The sequence below is a fragment of the Pelophylax lessonae genome (genome assembly GCF_965119305.1).
Source record: "Pelophylax lessonae genome assembly, chromosome: 1".
NCBI lineage: Eukaryota > Metazoa > Chordata > Amphibia > Anura > Ranidae > Pelophylax > Pelophylax lessonae.
Genome location: NC_138768.1, coordinates 735,574,806 through 735,601,761, shown reverse-complemented (window position 1 = coordinate 735,601,761; position 26,956 = coordinate 735,574,806). Strand labels below are relative to the sequence as shown.

The 26,956-nt window shown below is 42.1% G+C and overlaps 1 protein-coding gene across 2 annotated transcripts in view; it reads left to right on the top strand.

The window, feature by feature from the left end:
* Positions 1-26,956, top strand: part of CRACD (capping protein inhibiting regulator of actin dynamics) — a 273,094-nt gene that overhangs the window by 132,718 nt on the left and 113,420 nt on the right. For both annotated transcript variants that reach the window (XM_082264866.1, XM_082264865.1), the window contains one exon: positions 23,680-23,857. The gene's annotated coding sequence lies outside the window, so the exon portion shown is untranslated. The remainder of the gene's footprint in view (positions 1-23,679; positions 23,858-26,956) is intronic.

The following is a 26,956-nucleotide window of genomic DNA, read 5'->3' as shown; positions in this document are numbered from 1 at the left end:
TGACCACGCCATGTTTTGCGATACGTCACTGTGTTGCTTTAGCTGACAATTGGGCGGTCGTGCGATGCTGTACCCAAATAAGATTGATATCCTTTTTTTCCCATAAATAGAGCTTTCTTTTGGTGATATTTGATCACCTCTGCCGTTTTTAATTTTTGCGCTATAAACAAAAAATTTGCGACAATATAAAAAAAAAACAATATTTTTTACTTTCTGCTATAAAACATTCCCAATAAAAAAATGTAAAAAAATCGAATTTCTTCATCAGTTTAGGCCAATTTTTATTCAGCTACATATTTTTAGTAAAAAAAAAAACTAAAAAGCGTATATTGATTGGTTTGTGCAAAAGTTATAGCGTCTACCAATTATGGAATAGATTTACTTTTCATTTTTTTTATTGTTTTTATTCGTTTTGGCGACAATCAGCGATTTTTAGCGGGACTGCGTCATTGTTGCGGACAAATCTGACACTGACACTTTTTGGGGACCAGTGACACTAATACAGTGATTAGTGATAAAAAAATGCACTGTCACTGTATAAATGACAATGGGAAGGGGTTAACATCAGGGGCGACCAAAGGGTTAAGTGTGCTCCTAGGGAGTGCTTTCTAACTATATGGGGGATGGGCTGACTGCAGGAAGAGAGAGATCTGTGTTCCTGATTATTAGGAACACAAGATCTTTCTCTTCCTGTCTGGCAGGACTACAGTCTGCCTTGTTTACATAGTTAGACCGCCTATCTGTCATTCCTCCAAACGATTGCAGGTAGCCCCAGAGCCAATAGAAAAAAAAATCATGTACAGGTACGTGATTTTGCACTTAAATGTCGCTCTGCCGAAGTACATGTACGTGGGGCGGTCATTAAGTGGTTAATAGAGATGGGCCGAACACCCCCTGGTTTGTTTTGGTCCAGAACTCTCGAACAACGCAAAGGTTTGGACACAACCCTGACACCTACAGTACTAAAGTCTATGGGACCCTAACTTGAAAAATCAAAAGTCCCTATTTTGAAGGCTTATATACAACTTATTGCCCATATTGGGGGTATGGGGGCCCAGGTACTGCCCTGGGGGACATGTATCAATGCAAACATTATTTTTAAAAAAGATTTTTGCAGGAGCAGTTATTTTAATGATGCCTAAAGTGAAACAATAAAAATGAAAAATTCCTTTAACTATAGTGCCCTGAGGGTCACCTTAGTCTGCCTGTAGAGTGGCACATCCATACCGTGTATATAACCTGCTGCAGCAAAACTGCCATTTATAAAAAATTACATTTAAATTGCCGGCCCACACCAAAATTTAAAGAAAAAAAAAAACCAGCGTGCCCCCCCCCAAAAAAAATCCATAATAATGGGGCCCCCAGACCCTGACCCCTCCCTTTTTGAATGAGTATGGGGTACATTGTACCCCTACCAATTCACCAAAAAAAGTGTCAAAATATGACCGGAGGCAGTTTTTAACAAATCCTTTATTAAAAAAATAAATAAATAAATGTCCCGCGATGTAGATTTGTCATTGATCACGATGCTTGCTGGACCCGGAAAAAAAAAAAACGCTCCGCCCACGACGAAGGCTAACTGCTGCCTGTTTTGCTGTTTGACAGTTCTTAAAGCTCCACTCAAAATGGACTTGTCCCCCGCTCCTCTTGCACGATTGGCACTTTTGAGGAGCTGGGGGGGGGGAGCAGGTACCCAATTTTAACAGGTACCTGCTACCCACTTTCCGTTCCAAGCGCCGCAGTGCTCAGGGAAACGGAAGTTCTCCTCCCTACCTCCCCCTGCAGTCTTCTGGGACATTGCATCCACAATTCACGATACGCAGCATGTCTCACGCTTGCGCAGTGGGCACCTAGCTGTGAAGCCACAAGCTCTCACAGCCGGGTGCCCATTATGAAGATGCCAGCGCCGCCGAGGGAGGACAGAGGGTGAAGACAGCTGGGCTGAGGGCTGATGGATCGTGGGACAGGTGAGTGGCTGTTTTTCAAAAGTCAGCAGCTACACTTTTTTGTAGCTGCTGACTTTTATTTTTTTCTCAGATGACTTGAACTCCTCTTTAAATAGGGAAGGGGCAGGGCCAACTGGTGATGTCACCTGGTGGCACCGCTTCCTTGTAATGTCACTGGCCGGTGTTTCTTTTTTCCTTTTTTCGGGTCTGGCGGTGAGGCAGGCGTCATGATTTACATTGAGGGACACTGTTTTTTTATTTTTTTAATAAAGAATTTGTCAAAAACTGCCTCCTTTCTTTATTTTTGACACTTTTTTTGGTGAATGCATAGTGGAGAGGGCAGGATCTGGGGGCCCCCTTGTTAAAGGGGGCATGTGGCCTGGTATGGTTTGGGGGGGGGCGCTCGCTCGTCTCCCCCTCTTCCCTGTCCTGCCAGGCTGCATGCTCAAAAGAGGCTCTGGTGTGGATTTTGGGGTGACCCCATGCTGTTTTTTTTTTAAATGTTGCGTGGGGTTCCCCTTAAAATCCATACCAGACCCGAACATCTAGTTTGGAAAGGGGGGGACCCCCATGCCGTTTTTTCACTTTTTTGTATTGCTGGCAAGGTTTTTTTTTTTCATTCAGCTGTCAGCGGGGAAGCCCATTGACAGCTGATGACTCATCCGTTGTTAAGGATGCAGTGGCTGGCTTCCTGGCCTGCTCCTTGGCAGCTATTCACTGTGCCCTGTGCAGCATGCAGTGCACTGTTGGGCGCTCGGCATGCGAACATCCCGCTAAGCGCCCCGCAAATTCGGGTGTTTTCTAAACAGGAGAACAGGTGATGTTCAGGCTGAACTTTTGCTCGGCTCGAACTGTTCGCCCAACACTAGTCCTTAAACTGCCAAATCGCAGAACTTCAAAGAGCAATAGAGGAGCTGTAATTTAACAGTTGAATGACAGAGGGTGGTAAAAGGTGAGGCTAGATCTCAATATAAAGTAGCAGTCAAAGCTCCATGTACACTGATTAGCCATAACATTATGACCATCCACCATAACCCGTTGGGGCATGGACTCCACTAGACGTCTGCTGTGGTATCGGGAAACAAGCTGTCTGTAGTAGATCCTTTAAATTTAAGTTGTGAGGTGGGGGCGTTCATGGATCAGACTTGTTTTTCCAGCACATCCCACAGATGCTCGATGGGATTGAGATCTGTGGAATTTGGAGGCCAAGTCAACACCTCAAACTCATTGTTGTGTTCCTCAAACCATTCTTGAATTCATTAAACCATGCCACTTTCTGTCATTTGTGAATTGATAAACTCTCCGCTAATGAAAAAAAAAAATCCTCCAAAAAACGTTTTGCTTGTGAACAGAAAGCTGTCCACAAAAATATCCACATAGTACATAATACAGTAGATACTTCTAAAATTGAATTGTCTCCTGTGCAAGGTGCTATCCTTTAAAGTCACCAAATAGCAATACATGTTTAAAAAAGTATATAATACTCATTTAGGTGAATAATAAATATTCAAACTTATGAATATTACCACAATAATTGATCATAAGAAATTAATGTTGCCCCTGTAAGTGAATAAATGTTGCCACATTAGGTGTCCAAACAAGTAAATGCTGCCCCTCTAAATAACCAGTAAATATCCAAATACTCATAATAATACCAATAAAACAATTATATTCAGTGGCGGCTGACGGACCTGGCCATGGACCCCCCGTCCCCGTCACTCCAGAGTCCAGTCCACACCATATCCCCGCCTGGGCCCCGAGCGCCAGTTCACTTACCTTGCTTCCCCCTCTCTCCTCCATGTCCCCTCTTGGCAGCCGTCTCCTCCCTTCTCCTCTGCCAATAGGATGCCTTCTCCTTTGGACAATTCGGAAACTGGTCTCAGGACCCACTTCCTGATTGGCCGGGAGGAGAATCAGTGTGGCAATAGCAAATATTAATTTGCTATTGTAACACAACTAGATGGGCTCAGGGCTCAGTGCAGTAGTACTTCTATTAGATCAGACTACACAGGCCAGCCTTCCCTCCCAACATGCATTAGTGAGCCTTGGCTGTCCATGACCCTGTTGCCGATTCACCTGTTTTCCGTCCTTTAACCACTTATGGTAGGTCCTGCAGTTTTGGCATTGCTCTAACCCAGTCATCTAGCAATTACAATTTGTAATTGCCCTGGCAGTGCTCCTGGCTCCTCCTCTTTATCGGGTGCCCCTACAGAGAGCCTCTTTCCATGTGGGCACCCGTGCGAGCGCGCTCACGAGTTCCGCTGCTGCGTCCTTTGACACCGACAGCAGGACTCGGCCCCACCCCCCGCTCCCGTGTCACTGAATTTGATTGGCAGCAGTGGGAGCCAATGGCTCCTGATGCTATCAAATCTATCCAATGAGGACCCGAGTCCCCGGTTGGAGCCGCTGGGCTCGTGCTCGTCACTGGAACGTTCTAGTTCAGGTAAGAATAACAGGGGATCTGGGGGACAGCTGCAACTAAGAAGCATTTTCACCTTAAAGTGGTTGTTACCCCCCCCCCCCCCAAAAAAAAAAAAAATGATGCTCCTGCCTCTTTAATGTGCAAGCTGTAGCATAGTGCTTTTGTTTTTTTTATTACCTGTTTGTATCTCCTACAGTACTTGTTTGATCCTGCCTGGTCCTGACTTCCCCCTGAGAGCAGACCATGTTTATCATGGCTGTTGAGCTATTGGATCGTGGTCAGGATACGTGTCTCCGTCATCCGTTCTGTCCTGTGTCCCCCCCCCTGTCAGGTGTGTGTGTGTGTGTGTGCGTGCGTGAGCGTAAGCTTGAAAGCTTTCCCTCCTGCCGCTATTAGTATTGATTTAGACTACTAAAAAAAATTACTGCCAGACCCTCTCCTGTATTCAGCTATTACACACTATTTAAGTGTATGTGGAAAACAAAGCTTCTAAATACCATTTTTGCAGATAGCTTCAGGCCGGTCACCTGATTCCCGGCCGCTCTCCGCTCCCGTCTAAGGGCTACAGCGGGAGGAGCAGAGCTGCTAGCCTAGTGGTCACGTGACCTCCCAGCTGACGTCAGTGGGAGATCTCGGCTCCTTCTCCTGTAGCCCGGGATCAGACTAGAAGAGCGGCCAGGAGTCACGTGACCGGCCTGAAGATATCTGCAAAAATGGTATTTAGAAGCTTTGTTTTCCACATACACTTACATAGTGTGTTATAGCTGAATACAGGAGAGTGGCTGGCAGCATATACCAACCCAAGGCTACAAACACTTTAATGCATAGAATGCATTAAGGTGAAAAACCTTGAGACTTTACAACTCCTTGAATCCCATAGAAAATATGTGTAGGGAGCTGAAGGTTCAAGTTACTAAACATCAGCCTCGAAACCTTAATGACTTGGAGAGAATCTGCAAAGAGGAGTGGGACAAAATCCCTTTCTGAGATGTGTGCAAACCTGGTGACCAACTACAAGAAACGTCTTACCTCTTTGATTGCCAACAAGGGTTTTGCCACCAAGTACTAAGTCATGTTTTGCAAAGAGGTCAAATACTTATTTTACTCATTACAATGCAAATCAGTTTATAACTTTTTTGAAATGCGATTTTCTGGATTTTATTGTTGTTATTCTGTCTCTCACTAGTAAAATAAACCTACCATTACAATTAAAGACTGATCATATATTTTTCAGTGGGCAAATGTACATAATCAGCAAGGGATTAAATACTTTTCTCTTTTATTCATTGACGGACACAGCTCCTGATATTCATAACTATTGGGTTATACTCCCCCCTACAGGAGTAGTACAAAGGCAGAAAATAATTCTGACTACACCCATGGGCAGTCCCAGGGGGTATACTCCCTCTCTCTGCTATAGCCACTCAGTTTTTTTTCTGCCTAGTCAGGAGTAAGGACCTATTTCCTTGCTGGGATCTTTGGTCCTGGCAAACATTTTTTAGATAGAAACTTTTTTCTCCTGGATTTTTTCCTGTGAGATCTACACTCAACTACCGGACTGGGTGACGGGCTGGGTAATCTAGATCCAGTGGTCACCCCAGTCTGGCCAGCGAGCATGTGCAGACTTCAGCTCCGTGCTAGGTCGCCCGCGACTTAGCACCGCATATGTCTGGGTCTCGGCCCAAGTCGCAGAGTTCCGCCTGGCTGCCAAACCCTCCATTTTCATGGAGAGGGGTTCTGTCTGGCCTGCCAGGTTCCTGGTATGGTGAGTAGCTGTCCTCCGTCTTTCGCTGGAGGGTTTTGGGATGGACGTGGGCCCCTCCTTGGGATGGCTCGACCCCGGTTTCCCCTCTTTCCGGCAGGCACCTCCCCTTGCCAAGTCCCTCCCTCCTCGCTTGGGCTATTTAGGTGGTCTGGCCACTTTCCTGGCATGGGAGCAGGGCATACCTTGCAATGGGGGCCAGGGGGGGTGCGCTGCCGGCGACCAGACAATCGATTGTGCGGAGGGGGGGTTTGTACCTGGTGGGGGCTTCTGCCAGGGCCCCCTGTCCTGCCTGGATCTATCCTTGAGGCCTGGTCTCCCTCCTGGGTCCCTGTAAGTCTTGTGGTGCCGCCATTTTGTTGTAGCCTGTGTGTTTCTATACATGGGGGCCATGTTTGTGTAGTCTGGCAGCCATTTTCTTGTGGTTTGCCATTGGAAATAGCGGCGGCCTTGACAGTGGAGCCCTGTGGGTGGCGATTTCAGTGGTTGGAGCCCCTCATCATACTATCTGATCGCTGCACGTGTTGTACAGATTCTCCTGGTGGCTGCAGGTGCCTGTTTCTGTGGGTGGGGAGTCTGGTGGGGTCTCTCCCTCTCTGCTGAGGATCGCTTGGTGCTTTGTGATTGGCGACCGGGTGGTGCTGCCGGCGCGGTGGGGGTTGTCCCTTAGCAGTGTTTTACACTTTTTGTGGTTTCCCCCTGGTGGCTCATGGAGTCTTTGGAGCACATTTCCTCACCTGATCCCCTCTTTGAGACTGCGGGGCCCTCCGGTTCCCAACTATCCATCCATGCAATGACGGCGGTCCTGGAATCCCTTGTGTCCCGAGTGGAGGTGGCTTGTGGGTGGCAGGCTAGAAAAAAGCATCCACCTGCCTTCCCCTGCCTCGTCTCTCTCATCAGATCCTGAACCTGATTTGGCCACCACGGACGTGGGTCACCCTGCTGGGTCTGCAACCACATGCCTGGAATGCTCTGACAGTGAGGATGATTCCTCCACGTCTGTGACCACGCACAAAAAGGCGCTGGTGGCTGCACCGATTGTATCTGTGCGTGAGACCCTGAAGATGAAGGATGAAGCTGGAGCTGAAACTGAGGCGCAGGTGCCCTTTGGTACTCACAAGCCATCCAAAGCGGCAAAGGTGTTTCCTTTCCCTGCCTGTTTTGACAGAATTGTCGCTAAAGAGTGAGGGTGACCAAAGAGTCCCAGTGGGGTCCCTAAGCGCTTTACTAGGCGTTACCCCTATGAGGAGTTCCTTCTTAAGAAGTGGACTGTGCCACTGGTGGTGGATCCTCCGGTTTCCAGATTAAACAAGGCAACCATGATTCCGGTTGAAGAGTCCCTGGCCTTTAAGGATCCGGCTGACCGAAAGGCAGAGGCTTTGGCCCGCACTATGTACACTCTGGCTGGTTCGCAATGAGGCTGGTATTCACCATTGCCCTAGGGTCGCAAACTCTCACTGAGTGGGCTAAGCTCCTACACCGTGACCTGGAGGGGGAACACCTCCTCCCTGCCTGTGCCGAGCTGGCGGACCAGCTGAACCAGGGGCTGCAGTTTATCTGTGATGCCTCTTTGGATGCGGCTCCCCTGATGGCTCGCCTCTCTGTTTTGGCAGTGGCCCTTCAGTGTGTTTTTTTGGCTCAAATACTGGCCTGCGGATCAGACTTCAAAAAATGCCTTGACTGATCTTCCTATTCATCGCCTGTTTGGAGCTACCCCCGATGACATCATTAAAGGTCTCACAGGGGGGTAGAGTTCTTTTCTTCTGCAGGTTACTAAGGGCAAGGAACCTCATTATAGACGTGGGCTTTCCTTCTCAATTCGTAAGAAGTTTTTTCATCCCTCAGGGTCGACTGACAAGGGCTTGAAGCCTTTTAGGGCCTCTTCTGGAGGATCGAAATAAACCTTGTCTGGCAAGCAAAGATCAGGCTTCTCCAGACCCCGGGACAAGACTCTTTCCGCATTAAGGTGTGCCCTCACTTGTATCAGGGGAGGGGGGGATGTCTTTGCTGGTTTCAGGACCCGTGGACTTCTCGGGTACAAGACAAGTGGGTCGACGAAGTCATTCGGTCCGGCTCTTGCCCCGCCGGCAAGGTTTTTTTCCTTCCAACTTGCGCCTGTCCCCAGACTGCTTACAAAGCCTGAGACTGAGTGGCTATAGCAGAGAGAGGGAGTATTCTCCATGGGACTTCCCATGGGTGTAACCAGAATTATTTTCTGCCTAGTGTCCTACTCCTGTAGGGTGCAGTATAAGCCAATGGTTATGAATATCATGAATTATATCCGTCAATGAGAGAGAAATGGATTTTACGGTAAGTCAAAAATCCCATTTTTCCCCTCACTGTATGCCAAAACCATGGTCACTTTAAAGTATATGTAAACACTCACCTTGTAAAACAATCCATTCAGTTTAAAATAGAAATGAAAGGCAAAATGTTTTTGTATAGATATAAAAAAATCTTAAATACTGTTTTTTTAGGGGTTTTTTTTTGTGCTCATAGCAGAGCCAGAACACTGACCACGCTAGAATGGATGTGCTTCCATGCCTAGCATGGTTATTTTGAAATAGTAAAGCAAGAGGACTGGCAGAATCACCAAGAATTTCACACAAAGGAAGCAATGCAAAGAGAACAGGATACTTTATAACACAAGTACATGGTACAACAGGCAGGAATAAAACATGTTGGGGTAACAAACACTTTAAATGCCTGTAACCATTCGATTAAACCCACGCCCGTGCTTTGTGTGGCTACTTACCATTCTTGTTAATTGAAAAACATGAACACAGTAAATGAATCTAGGTAAAACATTTGAGGCAAGGTCAGGTTACCTATAATTAACAGATATTCAAAATAATATTCCATTCCATTCCAGTTCACGCTGGCCTTCCCTTTCCTCTATTTCAGTATATAATAAAGCAGATAGATAGTCCACAGACTACAGTTGTGTATTGTCTTCCTGTTCATCAGGTCAGAGATCTATCTTCAGATACAGCCAGAACACAAACAAACATTCACATACAGTATACCTGTAAGAGATTCTGGATTTTGAACAATGCCTGCATCATTTATTCCATTACTATTGACTACCTTATGTGCATTCACTAAAAACCTCCAGATATATGAAATGTTTCTGAGCGTGTGAACAACTCTGTGCTAGGTTAAGAGATAACCTCTCAAGGTCACATTCTTTTGTTATCCTCTCTCTGCATATGAGATCTAAATGGTTGATATTTTGAATGTATTTGATTTAGCAGGAGTACATACTGTTACGGTATTTACCATACAGATTACATTAGCATTGCAGTCATTATAATCTATTGTTAGACCACACATTGGCAATATACACTATATTACCAAAAGTATTGGGAGGCCTGCCTTTTCACGCACATGAATTTTAATGGCATCCCAGTCTTAGTCTGTAGGGTTCAATATTGAGTTGGCCCACCCTTTGCAGCTATAACAGCTTCAACTCTTCTGGGAAGGCTGTCCACAAGGTTTAGGAGTGTGTCTATGGGAATATTTGACCATTCTTCCTGAGCGCATTTGTGAGGTCAGGCACTGATGTTGGACGAGAAGCAGTCTCCATTCTAATTCAGCCCAAAAGGTGTTTTATAGGGTTGATATCAGGACTCTGCGCAGGCCAGTCAAGTTCCTCGACCCAAACTTGCTCATCCATGTCTTTATGGACCTTTCTTTGTGCACTGGTGCGCAGTCATGTTGGAACAGGCAAGGGCCATCCCCAACCTGTTTTCCGACAAAGTTGGGAGCATGAAATTATCCAAAATGTCTTGGTATGCTAATGCCTTAAGAGTTCCCTTCACTGGAACTAAGGGGCCAAGCCCAACCCCTGAAAAACAACCCCACACTATAATACCCTCTCCACAAACATGTCACTCTCTACATGTGCAAAGCTGGTAGAGACAAACCCAAAAAGACTTGCTGCTGTAATTGCAGCGAAAGGTGGTTCTACAAAGTATTGACTGAGGTGGGCTGAATCAAATGCATGCCACACTTTTCAGATATTTATTTGTAATAAATTTTGAAAACCATTTATAATTTTCTTTCCACTTCTAGACATATGTGCCACTTTGTGTCGGAGTTTCACATAAAATCGCAATAAAATACATTTACGTTTTTAGTTGTATTATTAAGTATTCAACAGTTTGCGCAGCGCTTAACAAAATGAAGGCAGACATTACAGTTACAATACAATTTGGAAAAAAAATCAGAGGGCCCTGCTCGTTAGAGCTTACAATCTAACAAAATGTGAAAAATTTCAAGGGGTATGAATACTTTTCCAAGGCATTGTATGTTTATAAACTCCATGAATCAAAGAGTAAAATAAACAGTGAACAATAATATCTAACTGGTACAAAATCAAAAGTCTGTGCCATATGTGAAAAGTCAAAAACAGCCAAAACTCTGTAATGGTGCACATGTTTCGTCGAGTGTACCCCTGATGTCATAATACATGACAAAACATTTTGGGTGGAGCTTGGTGATCCTGGAGTGAATTGGCTCAATGTGACCTGGAAGGACTGCAGCGCTGCATAGGAGTTTTGCTCTGTACTTCTCCCGGACAGTGCGATTCCTCTGCCAGTAATTCAGTAGTTTCTCCTTGTTTTACTGTAAATGTGATTACACTTTTATTCATTTTCAATAAAATCATTGTTAAGCAGTTAACACTGTGGTCCTTTTTCTACTGCTTTGAGCCTTATCACTTGGAGTATCTCCCTGCTGGATAGTTACCGAAGCTGTCTAATGGAGTCATGCTGGAAAACATGTTGGCTGAAGCTGACTGGAAGATAGGAGTTTTGGATATTTTGGACTTTTCACATATTGCGTAGAATGATATGATTTTGCACTATTCAGATATAGTGCACTGATTTTTTCCCCTTTTGATTTATGGAGTTTATAAACATATCTCTGTATTTGTTTTAGTATTTGCATATTCATGTATTGTGATTGCAATAGTAACACTTTTGTTTCTTTTTCTAGTGATTTTATGTATTGAATTTAGAATTCTCTAAGCAGTTTGAGAGCAGCACTGATTCATACATGCGCTATTAAATTACAATGTATATCAACTGTCAAATTTTAGGCACAAACAATACTTGTAATCGAAATGGCCAATTTCCCCAACATAATTTAACATTTTCCATCCTCTAATTGTTTTTGACAACACTTGTTAAAAATATAATTGAGGGCATCAATCATTGGTTGTTGTGGTTATGCAGATTCAAAAAATGTTTTGCCCATAGCTGTCAATTGCATAATTAATATGTGATCTTTGGCTAGCATGCTGAATTATATTTTCCTTGTGAGAAAAACATATATACTTCTCCCTTTTTGGTGTGTTAAATATACCAGTGAAAGCGTTGTGTTATATCTGTTGAATAAATGAAAAAATTACCTGTTGATCCTGCCTGGAATCCTGTGAATGGAAAGCTTCCTGAGCTCTCTGTCTCCGCTGACTTTTATCAGTTATGCCCCGTACACACGTACCGATCGTCGGCCGAAAATATTTGGCCGACGGCCGATCGGCCGATTGTATGCTTGTTAGTATGATGCTTCCGACAGCCGACAGCGCATTTTCGGCCGAACAGAATCTGTCATGCAGGCATTAAAATTTTTGTTGGCCAACACCAGAACGGCCTATTGTTCGTCAGTCAGTACAGAATTCGGCCGACAATCAGCAGATTTGCAAGACTGGGCATGCTCAGAAAAGAAAAAAGACAAGGAAAGTTAACCATCACATGGCATCACTTCTGCAGTTGGCTGTTGTTGGCCGACAAAATTCGTGTGCAGTCTTTTGCACTTTTCAACAGACAAGACAGCCCTGGACAAAAGATGGCCGATCGGTCGGCCGACGATCGGTACGTGTGTACGAGGCATTCGATTTGTTCCCACGTGTGTACGAGGCATATCTCAGAGCTTCATTACTTCTGTTCTGCTGTAGAAATCAATAAGGAGGCTCTGCTCCTGCCTGGTCATTCAGGCATCTTTGAGCTCTGGTGTGTGACTTTATTTTATATTTGGTCTCATGGTTATGTTTGGTTATCAAACATGGCCAGCTATCCTGACCAGATGCAAAACCTAAGATGTTCAAGCTTTTCAATAAGCAGTAGATACACCTGTATGACAAGCCGTGCTCCCCTTATAGCAGTAGTAAAGTCAGTTCTGTGATTTTTTACAGGTAAGGCTATAATAAGGCTTACCTGTAAGTAAAATTAACGTCTCCTAAATGTGCACCGTTGAGGAGATATTTGCTCTTTTGGCAGCCAGCATGCCTGTGCCATTCCTTCAGAGCACTGTGCTGTGGCAGTGCCTCCCACACGCATCGTGGTTCGGCTATTCAAGCTGCTGGAGCCTACGAACCTAAAAAAAAAAAAAAAACGAGTGAAAATAGAAACCGTGTCAGCGGTGACAACACACCACTGGAGGACTTCATTCTAAGGTAAGTATTTCATAATGTGCTAGTATGTTAGTAACTGTCCCAGTAGTAGTATGCTGGAAATTGATGGCTACTGCTACAGACAGTACCGTGCTACCACTGTATAAACAGGTACACAATGTTAATCAATGTCTGGTTCCATTTATGTTTCTGGCAATATGGAATAATAGAACACTGCAATGGTGACCTTGGCATGCAATCATGCTCTTGTACCTTGGAATTAATTGAAAGAATCACAGTAGTCATGATGGAGCATAATAGAACTTTGGCAGCAATGTGTCAAGTTAATTTTTCAATGGCTGCCTGGCAGGGGAGTTGTATGGCATCCAAAGATAGAATGTGTATGGCTTCCCTGCAACCAGAGTAACCTCAACTCACTAAAAACTTTTGAACAGTTGAACTCTTGCATCTTTTCTTTAAGAGAAAAAGCCCTGGGAATAAGTACAGGAGTACATTAGTACCCCTTGACCCCTCCCAAAAGTTAAATTTAAATAAACACACACACCATATAAAAAGTCATTTAACCACCTGCTGACAGTAAATATACTGCAAGCCGGTGGCAGGTATAGGCACAGTCTTGTACATGTATGTGACCAGCCTTCTTCTGAGTGATTGGACACAACACGAGTTTGGCAGCAGACTTCAGCCAATGAGTTTGGCTGAAACGTGCTGATCTGCTGTGTCTAATCACAAAGTTCTGTGTCTGCGAAAACACAGAACTCTCTGTACAGGAAACAACAATCTGGCTGTTTCTTCTCTCTGAAAAACAGGGAGAAAAAACAGCAAGATCAGAAAAAAAAAAGCAGCACACATTACACATTGTTAGGCACACAGTCAACCTCCTAATAGTAGTACATATTAGTACAGTGTGAGTGTACTGATCACTATATTAGTAGTGTTACCAGTGCCATCAATGTCAGTTAGTGACCCTCCCACCCAGTGTCTGTTAGCACCAGATTGTCCACCACCCTATCACAGTCCCAATAAAAGTCACTGATCACCACCATTACATTATAGCATCTATAGCTGCATACATTTGCTTATATATGCCATAGTTTGTAAATACATTTTGGCCTAATATGAAGTTATGAAGAAATACTATTTTTTTTTTATTGGATATGTTTTATAACAAGAGTCAATCCTGACCAGCAATGTAAATCTATCTGAGAATTCAGGTGGGGGGAACAGCTGAACTTTGAACTAGGGATCGACCGAATATCGGCAAGGCCGACATATTGAGGGCCGATATTGACTTTTGCCGATATTGACTTTTGCTGATTTATGTGTATTGGCCCCGGAGCTGGCCGATATTGCCGATATTCCAAATATTGCTCATGTAAGGGTAAAATGATGTCACATAGCATAATTCTGTTTACAAATGTTATTGAATATGCCACTCACATATGTACAAAAGATATAAGCAGATAAAGATATAAGCAATTCCACATTAGCAGATCTGCTGGCAGATTGGTATCTCTCACCCACTTGCCGTAAGTGACATCCAGGTGATACCCCCCCGTCCGGAATACAATGACGATCTCGCCGGGCGTGACCACGCACGTGATCTCCGAGATCGTATGCCGGACGAAGCGGTATCACCCGGGTGTCACTTACGCCAAGTGGGTGAGAGATATTGATCTGCCAGCAGATCTGCTAATGTGGAATTGCTTGTAAACATAATTACGGAATTATGCTATGTGACATCATTTACCCTTACATGAGCATCACCACCTAATGGTTGGGGGAGAAGACTAGTCTCGGACCCTGACATAGGATGTACAAAATATCAACCATATCGGCCAATACCGATATGCAATGGCCAAAATATCGGTATCGGCAACAAAAAAACTATATCAGTCCATCCTTACCTTGAACCCTCATCCAACCCAAACCCCAATTTCATCCCTAGCTCAGAGGTTCAGTAAGGACAAGTACATATCGAGATGTAAATTGAATTAGTGGCTGTAAATGTGTATTCACAGTCCAGTAAATAGGGAGAAACTGCACTATGTTATCAATAAAGAGATATTTGGGAAGAGCCTGGTCTATGCTAAGATTAATTTAGGTTCCATTTGATTGTGTTGTTCTGGTTTAACTTGTATTATATTCCAGTTAAAATCCAATAAACCATTTTCTGTACAGCGGCAGTCATAACTGCATTTTGTGCACATTTGGTACATCTTTATGCTGTTTTATTGTTTCCCAGATTGTGTTAGATGTTGCATTATGCTCTCAAATCATCTTCTTCGGAAAGGAAAAAAATAAGGGTTATGTGTACAGTAAATACAGAGAATTTGGATGGCTGCTGTTCAAATGAATATAAAATGACTTCTCAAGTGTGGAAAACAGTTTAGGTTAAAGAATAATCAGGAAGAGTAGACAAATACAGAATGTTATATAAACAGTTGGCACCGCACAGACAGTTCAATGAGGTTTCCTACCAGTGGGGAACGTTGGAACTAACGAAGGTTGGATTTTTTGAATTAAGGTAAGTTACATTATAACAAGATATTATCCTATTTTTATTTATATATCATTATTTGTATTTATCACTGATTACAGCAGTTATGACAACATTTCACCTCTTCTCCTGTGTGTTGCCTATCAGCACCAACAGTCTTAGAGGTTTGAAGTTATTTAAAAAATGAAGTGATGAATTTTATTAAAATGCTATTTGGAGTCTTCTGCTACTTTCCGGTGTTCGAGTTTGTCAGTATAGTTTCAAGGAATGTATTGTACTGCCTGTAAGCCATGGTACTCTATAATACTGTGCTTCTTCAAAGGAGGAAAGCTGTTAAGCTGACCATAGACAGCCTACATTTTTCCTGATTCCTGCTGAATTGTCTTAAATTTGAGCCATGGGTGGTCCTTCAAGCACAGCCTGTCTCATCAAAAGTCAATTTAAAATTACATTTTAAATTTGAAAATGTAAAAGGCAAATTTGTTGGCCAAACAGTGTCTGCATCCTGCAGCTGCCAGAATACAATAGCCGGCAGTGGAAATTCCTTTATCCACGCTGTTCACTTGGATGGAGGAATCGATTAATTTTTTCTCGCTCAGCCAGCAGAACATTAAGCCGTGTGTGGCTAGCTTTATGGAAGAAATGGCACTGCTAATATCCAGCAGGCAGCTAAAGACATGTTTCCTGCATGTAGTGGAAGCCCAATGGCTTCACCACTCTCTAAATCACTTAGCTAGGATAATCATGCATATCAGAAATCCGAGTATTGTCGGAATTCCATATTTGCATTCTTGTTAGTGTTGATGCCAGAGGGTCAGCATAACAGTTATGCAGCTAGCATGACAGTTTCCCTTTAAAAATGACTATCACTTTTAGTTTTTAGCAATAATTTTTTCATAAGTGGGGGATTATTATATGGAAACTGACCAAAGGATGGGGCTTCATACATTTTATAAATGTTTTATATTACATTAAGGGGTATTTATGTGTGCCGCATTTAGGTAGATTTACATCTTGATAATAATCCCTTGATGTATAAAAAATGATTAGTGCTCCTGCCCGTAGCAACCTATTTAAGTGAATGGGGCGAGGGCACGACCGCAAGCTAGGCGCTTGTATTTACATACAAATCTTTTTTTGGCTGTCAAAAAAAAAAGGCATTTAGGAGGCAACATTAACACCTCCAATATGCCTGGCAGCCACTGTGTTACTGCTCTCTGAAAAACGATGCACTGCAAATCACTTCTCAGAGGGGGTGGCAAGGACTGCCACCCATGTGAATGAGCCCTAAGAGACGTTATGTTAACAACTACGTTTGTAATGGTGTGTTAGCTGATTCTTGGTTCTTAGCTAACTTTTAAAACTATAATTCTAGTATTTTATCTACACTGGACTTTACAAGTAAGAGAGACATTTATACTTTGTATTATTACAGAAAGCTACCTGTCACCTTATTTTTAGGTATTTATATAGTCTAGGCAATTTACACAGCACGTTACATCTTAAATCTTAAGTCTTTAAACTGCAACCTAACTTCTAAACTCAATCACTAACCTAATGCAACTCTTATGCCCCATACACACGTGCAGATTATCTGCAGACTTTTGTCTGCAGACTTACCTTTTCTATGTAGTGCAAGGGCCTGCCGGATTGCATACAAATTGAAAGTGTTTAGGTTTGACCTCATATTATATGGTTTTGGTAAGTCTGCAGACAAAAGTCTGCAGATAATCTGCACGTGTGTACGGGGCATTAAACCTAAAATGATAGAGTCACAAAGGGTTATCACAGTGACAATGGTACCATCCTACCAATAATATTGAAGTAATACTGAAAAACATAGGTTCTAGAAAATAAGCACCAAACCTCTGTGTCTGTTGTGGCATCTTAAACAATCTACTTGGCTCAATATGAAGCTTAAACTACAACTAAAGGCAAAACTTTTTTTTAAATTTTGGATAGAGTGGAGATGGTTTAGATTAGAACACATCATTTTTGTTGTTTCTGTCTGTGCCCCCTTAAAGGAGATTGACCCTCTTTTGTTTTTTTGTCCTGTTTAGTGTCATCACCGAAAGTAAAAGAAAATCACACCATTTATGTTGTCACTAGAACAAGAATATGTGGAAATCTTCCAATGGGCCACTAGTTCTGGTGACAACTAGGGATTCCTTTACTTTGCAAAGATTTCCCATCACTTCCTGTTTGGCTATAAAGTGAAGGGAAGTCTCCACAATGGGCCACAGATGGCAAGAACATAAACAAAATAATGTATGTTATACCTTCCAAAACTATCCAATGTGAAAAATATAAAGTTTGCATTTAGTTCTACTTTAAATAGGAGATTTTTGCAAGTCCTTATGAATGATTTGCTAATAAAGTGTCCTATCAGGTTTTGTGTTGCAGATAACAGTAACACTTCCTTTTATCTTTTATCTCAGTCCACTGAATTAACTTTCTGAGTATGACTAATTTCAATCCAAAAACTGTCATTAACTGGAAGTCCAACATGATAAATAGCATTATATTATTGTTATGCTGACTGTAAAATGAAACATTGCCTTAGGCCTGAGGAATGTGATCTAAATTTACTAAAGACTTGAAGTAATGTAGCTAGTTCTTTTCTCTGTGAGGGAGCGATGGTTCTGTGAGCTTCAGGGGGCTGCTTGCCAGTAAGGCACTTTTTAAATGAGTTGCTGTTCTGCTGGGCCTGAGGGTTTAAAATAATCTGAAGCTATCTCATGGTCCCCAGCTATGAGAGTTTAAAATAATCTGAAGCTATATCATGGTCCCCAGCTATGAGAGTTTAAAATAATCTGAAGCTATATCATGGTCCCCAGCTATGAGAGTTTAAAATAATCTGAAGCTATCTCATGGTCCCCAGCTATGAGAGTTTAAAATAATCTAAAGCTATCTCATGGTCCCCAGCTATGAAAGTTTAAAACAATCTGAAGCTATCTCATGGTCCCCAGCTATGAGAGTTTAAAATAATCTAAAGCTATCTCATGGTCCCCAGCTATGAGAGTTTAAAATAATCTGAAGCTATCTCATGGTCCCCAGCTATGAGAGTTTAAAATAATCTGAAGCTATCTCATCGTCCCCAGCTATGAGAGTTTTTAAAATAATCTGAAGCTATCTAATGGTCCCCAGCTATGAGAGTTTAAAATAATCTGAAGCTATCTCGTGGTCCCCAACTATGAGAGTTTAAAATAATCTGAAGTTATCTCATGGTCCCCAGCTATGAGAGTTTAAAATAATCTGAAGCTATCCCCAGCTGTGAATGCTAATGATTGCTAAATTTACTAAGAGAAGAGGGTCCTCTACTTAACCACTTCTGGACCGGAAGATTTTCCCCCTTAAAGACCGGCCATTTTTTACGATTCGACACTGCATTATTTTAACTGACAATTGTGTGGTCGTGCAACGTTGTACCCAAATAAAATTGATGTTCTTTTTTTTTTTTTTTCACAAGTAGAACTTCCTTTTGGTGGTATTTGATCACCTTTGCAATTTTTATTTTTTGCATTAAAAACAAAAAAAGAGTGACAATTCGAAATAAAAAACAATACTTTTCACTTTCTGCTATATAAAAAATATAAAAAATGTAAAAATCTAATTTTTTCATAATTTTAGGCCAATTTGTATTCTGCTACATATGTTTGTTAAAAAAAAAAAAAAACAATTCTAATGAGTATATTGTGATTGGTTTGTGCAAATGTAATCGTGTCTACAAACTAGGGAAAAGATTTAAGCCATTTTTATTTATTTATTTTTTACTAGTAATAGCGGCGCTCAGCGATTTTTAGCAAGACTGCGACATTGCGGCGGACAGATCGGACACCTAACTGACATTTTTGACACTTTTGGGGGGACCAGTGACAATACTACAGTAATCAGTGCTAAAATATGCACTGTTACTGTACTAATGACACTGGCAGGGAAGGGGTTAACACCAGGGGTGGCAAAGGGTTAAATGTATACAGGGCTTATGGAATCAACACAGGGACCTGTGTTCCTAAATAGGAGGAGCACAGGAGCCCTGTGTTGATTGCTGACAGAACAACGGTCTGCTGTATTTACAACAGCAGACCTCCGTTCTGTCTCCACGGGGAGCGATCGCGGGTGCCCAGCGGTGATCGCGGGCACCAGGCCCGCAGATCAGCTTTCCCACTGGCGAATGGGCGCTCCCCCACAATCCCTCCCGAGAAGCGATGTATGGGTGCAGCATTTCATGGGAGCCTGTCAACTTGCCTCCGTATATCGGCGGCTGGTCGGCAAGTGGTTAATATGCTGAGTATCCCATATTCAAATCCCTCTCCTATTTGTAAATCTTCTAGCAATAAAATACAAAAAGACAACCCCTAGACTGTTTTAGACTCAGATTCACAATTCAGATTCAGAATACTTTATTAATCCTGAAGTAAAATTATTGCAGCAAATGCCAGACTCAATAAACACAACAATGATCAGAACAAGGCACAAAGACACAACAACATTTCCAATAACAGCCATTAGCACCAAATAAAACAAATTAAAACGACACTATAATATATCATCCATATAATTAAAATACAGCATAGAATAAATAACACAAATTAAAATAATAACAGAAAATGAAACCACCAAAATGCCAATAATACACCACTTTCTCTACCATTACCCCAAATAATAATTTACATAATACATACAGTGCCTTGCAAAAGTATTCGGCCCCCCTTGAACTTTTCGACCTTTTGCCACATTTCCGGTTCTGATCAGAGATACAGCCAAGAGGCCCATGATCACTCTGGATGTACTGCAGAGATCTACAGCTGAGGTGGGAGACTCTGTCCATAGGACAACAATCAGTTGTATACTGCACAAATCTGGCCTTTATGGAAGAGTGGCAAGAAGAAAGCCATTTCTTAAAGATATCCATAAAAAGTGTCGTTTAAAGTTTGCCACAAGCCACCTGGGAGACACACCAAACATGTGGAAGAAGGTGCTCTGGTAAGATGAAACGAAAATCGAACTTTTTGGCAACAATGCAAAACGTTATGTTTGGCGTAAAAGCAACACAGCTCATCACCCTGAACACACCATCCCCACTGTCAAACATGGTGGTGGCAGCATCATGGTTTAAGCCTGCTTTTCTTCAGCAGGGACAGGGAAGATGGTTAAAATTGATGGGAAGATGGATGGAGCCAAATACAGGACCATTCTGGAAGAAAACCTGATGGAGTCTGCAAAGACCTGAGACTGGGACGGAGATTTGTCTTCCAACAAGACAATGATCCAAAACATAAAGCAAAATCTACAATGGAATGGTTCACAAATAAACATATCCAGGTGTTAGAATGGCCAGGTCAAAGTCCAGACCTGAATCCAATCGAGAATCTGTGGAAAGAACTGAAAACTGCTGTTCACAAATGCTCTCCATCCAACCTCACTGAGCTTGAGCTGTTTTGCAAGGAGGAATGGGCAAAGATTTCAGTCTCTTGATGTGCAAAACTGATAGAGACACACCCCAAGCGACTTACAGCTGTAATCGCAGCAAAAGGTGGCGCTACAAAGTATTAACTTAAGGGGGCTGAATAATTTTGCACTCCCAATTTTTCAGTTTTTTATTTGTTAAAAAAGTTTGAAATATCCAATAAATTTTGTTCCACTTCATGATTGTATCCCACTTGTTGTTGAATCTTCACAAAAAATTACAGTTTTATATCTTTATGTTTGAAGCCTGAAATGTGGCAAAAGGTCGCAAAGTTCAAGGGGGCCGAATACTTTCGCAAGGCACTGTAATACATAATACCAACATACTATAAAAACGACTTAAAATTCCTGATCATAGACTATATTTAAATCTTCACCTCCATCCTCACAAAGAAGAATTATTTAACTTGATGGCCACAGGCAAAAATTATTTCCTATGTCGCTCCGTGGTGCATCGTAGTTGTAACAGTCTGTCACTGATGGTACTCTGCACACTGACCAGCGTATTGTGGAGTGGGTGGGAGGGGTTGTCCAAGATTGAACATTCCTTGAACAACATTCTCCTCTCCAACACTGTTGTTAAAGGCAGGCGGCGAGCATATGACCACACAGAGGGCTTGGATAGCCCAGGACTGCGGGTCCATATAATTGGATAGCTGTGCATATAGGCCCTATTTACCTGCCTGAAGTATTTCTCAGTCTCAGGAGAGGTCAATTTTGCTATCATTTAGGACAAGTTTGGGGATATCCCTCCTACAAACTGCACAGAAAAAAGAGTCCCTTGAGCCTGGCTTAATTTGTTGCAATATAAACACTAGATTGATTGGATCTGGGGGTGAACGCACATATGGATGAACAAACCAGGAAGAGGATACCCATTTGCTGAGGGGTGATTATACCCCAAGATGCTTAAGTGGAGCCATATTTAGCAGCCTTGACCTTGATGACACAGCTGGGACCTAATATATCGGATTTTATGCAAGGAATTTCTTTTTGATGCCTATATAGAGTATATGTGGTGAACACGGAGGTATTATCTTCCGAACAGCCTATGCATCGCTATAGCCCTGTCACCTAACACAAGTCACTGTTCAAAAAGGAAACATCGGCCTGTTATGGTCTCTCAGGCCCTGAGGAAGCCTTAAGCGAAACGCGTCGGCTTGCTGGGGACCTACCGTGACCGAATTCAGCTTGAGACCCATCATCCACCTACACAGGCTTTGTTGTTCGCTCTAATCCCTTTTGGGATATGTTTCTATATAAACAGTGATGTTAGAATTGATTTTAACCATTTTGCATGTTATTTTGTTGCTATCATACATGCATGGTTACCCATGCTTGTTTTTTACTTGCTACAATAAAATGTTTTTTTGATTTTACAATTGGTTTTGGTTCTGATCCTTCTACTCCCACTGGCCCGCAAAGCCCCACCTTTTTCTATCCCAATGTTTTCCACTGTTGTTAAAGACTCTTAATTCCAATCCAACAACATCACTGGCCTTGCAGATCAATTTGTTGTGTCTGTTGGTGTCAGCCACCTTAAGCTTGCTTCCCCAGCATGCCACTGCAAAGAGGAGAGCGCTGGCCACCACAGACTCATAAAACATCTTCAGCATTGTTTGGCAGATGTTAAAAGACTCCTCAAAAAATAAAGGCCACTCTGGCCCTGGGTGAATGGAATGTGACTGGCGGCCTCTGCACTGTTTGGGAAGGAACTCGTTAAATTCAGCCGCCCCTTCAGAGGCAGCGCTACATCTATACTGGTAATCTACTAATTCTGACATACTAGGAAAAGGAGGTGCAAATAAGGCAAAAATAAAGTACCTACGTCTTATTATATTCGAAAGTGGGACACTGATATGTTTCTATATTTATATTGTGAATAAAATTTGTTAATTTTTTCAAAAGTTGTTTGCATTGTCAAGCCTTGTACGGTACCATTTAAGTCCACACATGCCTCATAAAAGATTTTCCCACTTTTATAATTCTGACATATGTCAGAACACCGATATATATCCTGCTTACCAAATGCCGGTATATTAGTGCCTGTAAACCCAACAGGGAACGCTCAGTAACGTCACACGGACCAGATATCCCAATGGAGTCACCCCAGGACTAACTCTTATGCCGCTGAACAACCACTGTTATAGCACCACCATCATGTAACACAAATGAAAGGCTCCATAGCGTAAAACCATAAGATGTATTTATTATAAAAATAAAGATTACACTCACATCCAATGCAGAGTACACGCACAATAAAAATAAACGAGCCGCTGGCCGGCCGGCTCTTCCGCCCGTCCTTCCTGTAACGTAGGGGTGACGTCAGCACGCCGCAATCCAACGCGTTTCGTCAGAGCTGGCATTATCAAAGGTACCTCCATTGGGATATCTGGTCCGTGTGACGTTACTGAACGTTCCCTGTTGGGTTTACAGGCACTAATATACCGGCATTTGGTAAGCAAAATATATATCGGTGGAGGATATAACACTTGTGATGAACAAAATCTGGATTTCATCTTTATCACAGTTCTTGGGTCTTTTGGACTTATTAGAGACTGTCATCTCAGCAATTGTTATTCACTATGCACTAATTTTTGATCACATATTTATATATTGGATCACATTTATATTACATCACCAATTTGATTATTGGATTTTACTAGAGACCATTGTTATTTTATATTTATTATAAATTTTTTGTATCGATTTTTTGATCACATATTTGATTATTTGATTAATGTCAGCTTGATCACTATTTATTACTAATGATTTTTGATTGATCACATATGCCCATACTTTTAGCGCAGCTTGTTTATTTACATATTTGTATTATCTTTGTCTGGTCAAGTGCACAAATTTTTCTTTATACACCAGGTCTTTCCTAAATCCCTGACTCTGCGGTGCTAAGCATGGCATGATTTGGAAATCTGTGTTTATCACTTTATTTCTGCTGCTTTTCTTTTTTTTTTTTTTTTAATACCAGGTATACTCTCCTTCTGCTTTAGTGGTAAAGCAAGATATTCCATGTGTGAACACTTGCTTCTTTATACCTCCACTAATTGCACTTTGACTTTGTCCTATCTTAGTCTGGGAGATTGTGCAGCCATACCTCATTGCAGGTTATTTTGATAACAGTGTGTATTTTTCTCTTCCGCAATATAGAGAAGAAAAGAACAGGGAAGTTTCAACCTCTAAGAAAACTCTTTGGTAAGAAGAAAAAGAAAAGTTCTTCTCTTCACCTTAAGGAAGGTAACCTGAAGCCCAGTCATTCTATCGGCAGTGTCTGCAGTAACCCCGCGTCTGTGCTCTCCTCCGATGAAGAAGCATACGATGATCTGAGGTCAGCACTTCTTACAATTTGCTTTTACATTGTGCTTCTATTATTTTATTGTGTATAAAGTTATTAACAAGTCTGATAAAAGGTGGCCAATACCAAAAACGTGTTGATTATACCAGAAGTGGGGTAGATTGGTTCTATTTTGTGGAAAGAAAACAGCTTAGTACAGCAATTTGATGTTTTTGGATGGGTGTTAAGTTGGATACACACTATACAACTTTTGTTGTTCGATCTCCTTTAGATTTACCTTTATTTACCTGTATAGTGTGTATCCAGCTTAATACTTCTTGCTGTTTTCATGACAAGCTACGCTGATCTGCAATTATGTTTGCATACAAATAAAGACATTTTAATTTTAGTCACATATAATATACAATTCCCTATTTTCTACAAGGTGTTAGAGACTTACTAACCACAAAAACCTGGTTATATGCTGACTATACACACGGCAGTTTTTTGGCTGTTCAGTTACTTTTAACCACTTCTGGACCGGAAGGATTTGCCCCCTTAATGACCAGGCCATATTTTGCGATTCGGCACTGCGTTACTTTAACGGACAATTGCGCATTCATGCGACGCTGCACCTAAATAAAATTGATGTCCTTTTTTTCCACAAATAGAGCTTTCTTTTGCTGGTATTTGATCACCTGTGCGATTTAAATTTTTTGCGCTATAAACAATAAGAGAGCGACAATTCTGAAAAAAAAAAACAATATTTTTTCACATTCTGCTATATAACATTCCAAAATTTTTTTTTAAAAATCAAAATTTTTTAACATTTTAGGCCAATTTGTTTTCTGCAACATATTTTTGGTAAAAAAAAAAAAATCGCAATAAACGTATTTTGATTGGTTTGCGCAAAAGTTATTGTGTATACTAACTACGGAAAAGATTTATGTAATTTTTATTGTTTTTTTTATTTGTTTTACTAGTAATGGCGGCGATCAGCAATTTTTTTGCGGAACTGCTACCGGACAGGTCGAACACCTGACTCACATTTTTTACACTTATAGAAGGATCACAGTGGCTCTATGATCATTCCAGGGAGAAGAACGGTCCGCTGTGTTTACAACAGCTGACCGTTCTTCTCTCTCAGCGGGAAATGATCGCGGGTGTCAGGCGGCAATCGGAGCCACCTGTCCGCTGCATCGGCTTCCCCGCAGACGAGCGGGGGTGGGAGCGCGCCACCAGCGGCACGCTCGCCCCCTAGCTCCCTGCGTGTGACCGACATATACCTACGGCGGTTTGCCGAGGAGCGGCTGTAAAGTGGTTAAACAGCTGAGTGCCAGTTCACATATATGCGATGACAGACATTGCATGTGATACGGTGAGCACTGCTCTGCAAATCACATGCGATGTCTGTGCGATGCAAATTCAACCATACAGATTGTTTTGCTGAATTTTCATCGGATTTGGATACAACTCACACAGGAACCTTTTTTGGGTCCGCACCAGAATCGGATCGCATGGGTGTTCACACCTATGCAATCCAATTCATGTCCAAACTGACAGTTCGCACTGCGATATGCAAACTGATCTGGGGGTGTCGTTAACTTTGTATTGACACCCCCAGCAATTCGCATATGGCAGTGTGAACTGCCTGCAAGTTGAATGTGATGCGGGAACCCTCAGTGGATTGCAGGGTTCCCGCATCGCATATGTGTGAACCGAGACTAAAACAAAATGACCAAACATGTAGAGGTGATCCACCACCAGCAGCTTCTAAGTAAGCCAGGAAAAATCATTGCTTGATCTTTTCAGTATTTTATGTAATTCAGCCCAGGTTCAGGGGCGGTTTTGAAATCATGCGAGTTAAGCTGAACTGGCCTGATTTCAAACCGGCCTGTCAGTCAGACTTCGGGGGGCGATCTAACATCTATGCGGGTTTCTGCACAGATCTCTATTGAAATCGCCCCCCAAAGTCGCCAACAATAGTGCAGAAACTACTTTTGGGAATCGGTGCGGCACTGCAAAGTCAGCGGCGCACCATTTCAGACGGTGCAATAGGCTCAGATTTGGCATGCGATTTGACATGTCAAATTAGCACAATGTGAACGCGGGCTTAAAGTTAGTTAAAAGTAGTTGAAATTGCTGTATATATGGGCTGCAATAGAGAATATGCTGTACAATAAAAGAGACCCATGGAAAGTGTAGATAGGACCCAGGTGTCCAAAACCACATTGATTTGGTGGCAGTAGTATTTATCGTTTGCGGCTTTTAAAAAGATGAAGTGTATCTGAAGTCAAAAATCTTCTTATAGTTTTGTTGAGGTGTTCTAACCTCTGACAATTTTTTATTGCAGTCTGTGTCCCTGCTAGGAAGATTCACCTTGTCTGCCTGGGTGACTGTCACCAAATCCTGGGACATATTCACATTGTTGCACTGCAGTAACACTTGTTTAACAAATGTCTATTTACCTTTTTTTTTTTTTAGTCGACTATCTCACTAAACCAGTGCACTCCCAAAGGACCTGCATTGTAGTGCACCAGAATGCACATTAGCTCACTAGAAAAATCATCAGAAAAAAATAGTACAGACCCAATCTTCTTTGCTTTGTGGTGCTTTGGCAGCCCATTCAAATGCAGCTTACATTAAAGTAGAACTAAATGTAAAACTTTTTTTGTTTCATTTTGAATAGAGTAAGAGAATGTTATAACCCATCAGTTTGATATTTCTCACCATCTGTGTTCTTTAAGGGACATTTCCCTTCACGCTTTGCCCCATAGCCTAAAGAAATCAGTGGAAATTCCTCCAAAGTGAAGGAAACCCTGGTTGTTACCAGGTATTAGAACCTATTGTTCCCATTCAAAGATGCCCCCTCTTCTGGTGACAGCCCAAAACTTTGGATTTTCACTTTCACTCTTGTCGATAATGGTAGAAAGGACAGATAGAGAGGATGAATCTCCTTAATGGGGGCACAGACAGCAAAAATACCCTATTATACTACAACTCTACAGCTTATGTGTGTGTGACATCAGATCTCCACCCTCTGCTTTATACTGCTGAGAAAAATCCTTTGATTTGTGTGTCTTAGAAGCCTATGCAGTGGAAATGGCTGCCTGTAAACATGTACAAACTATGTAGAAGGATTTGCTTTATATC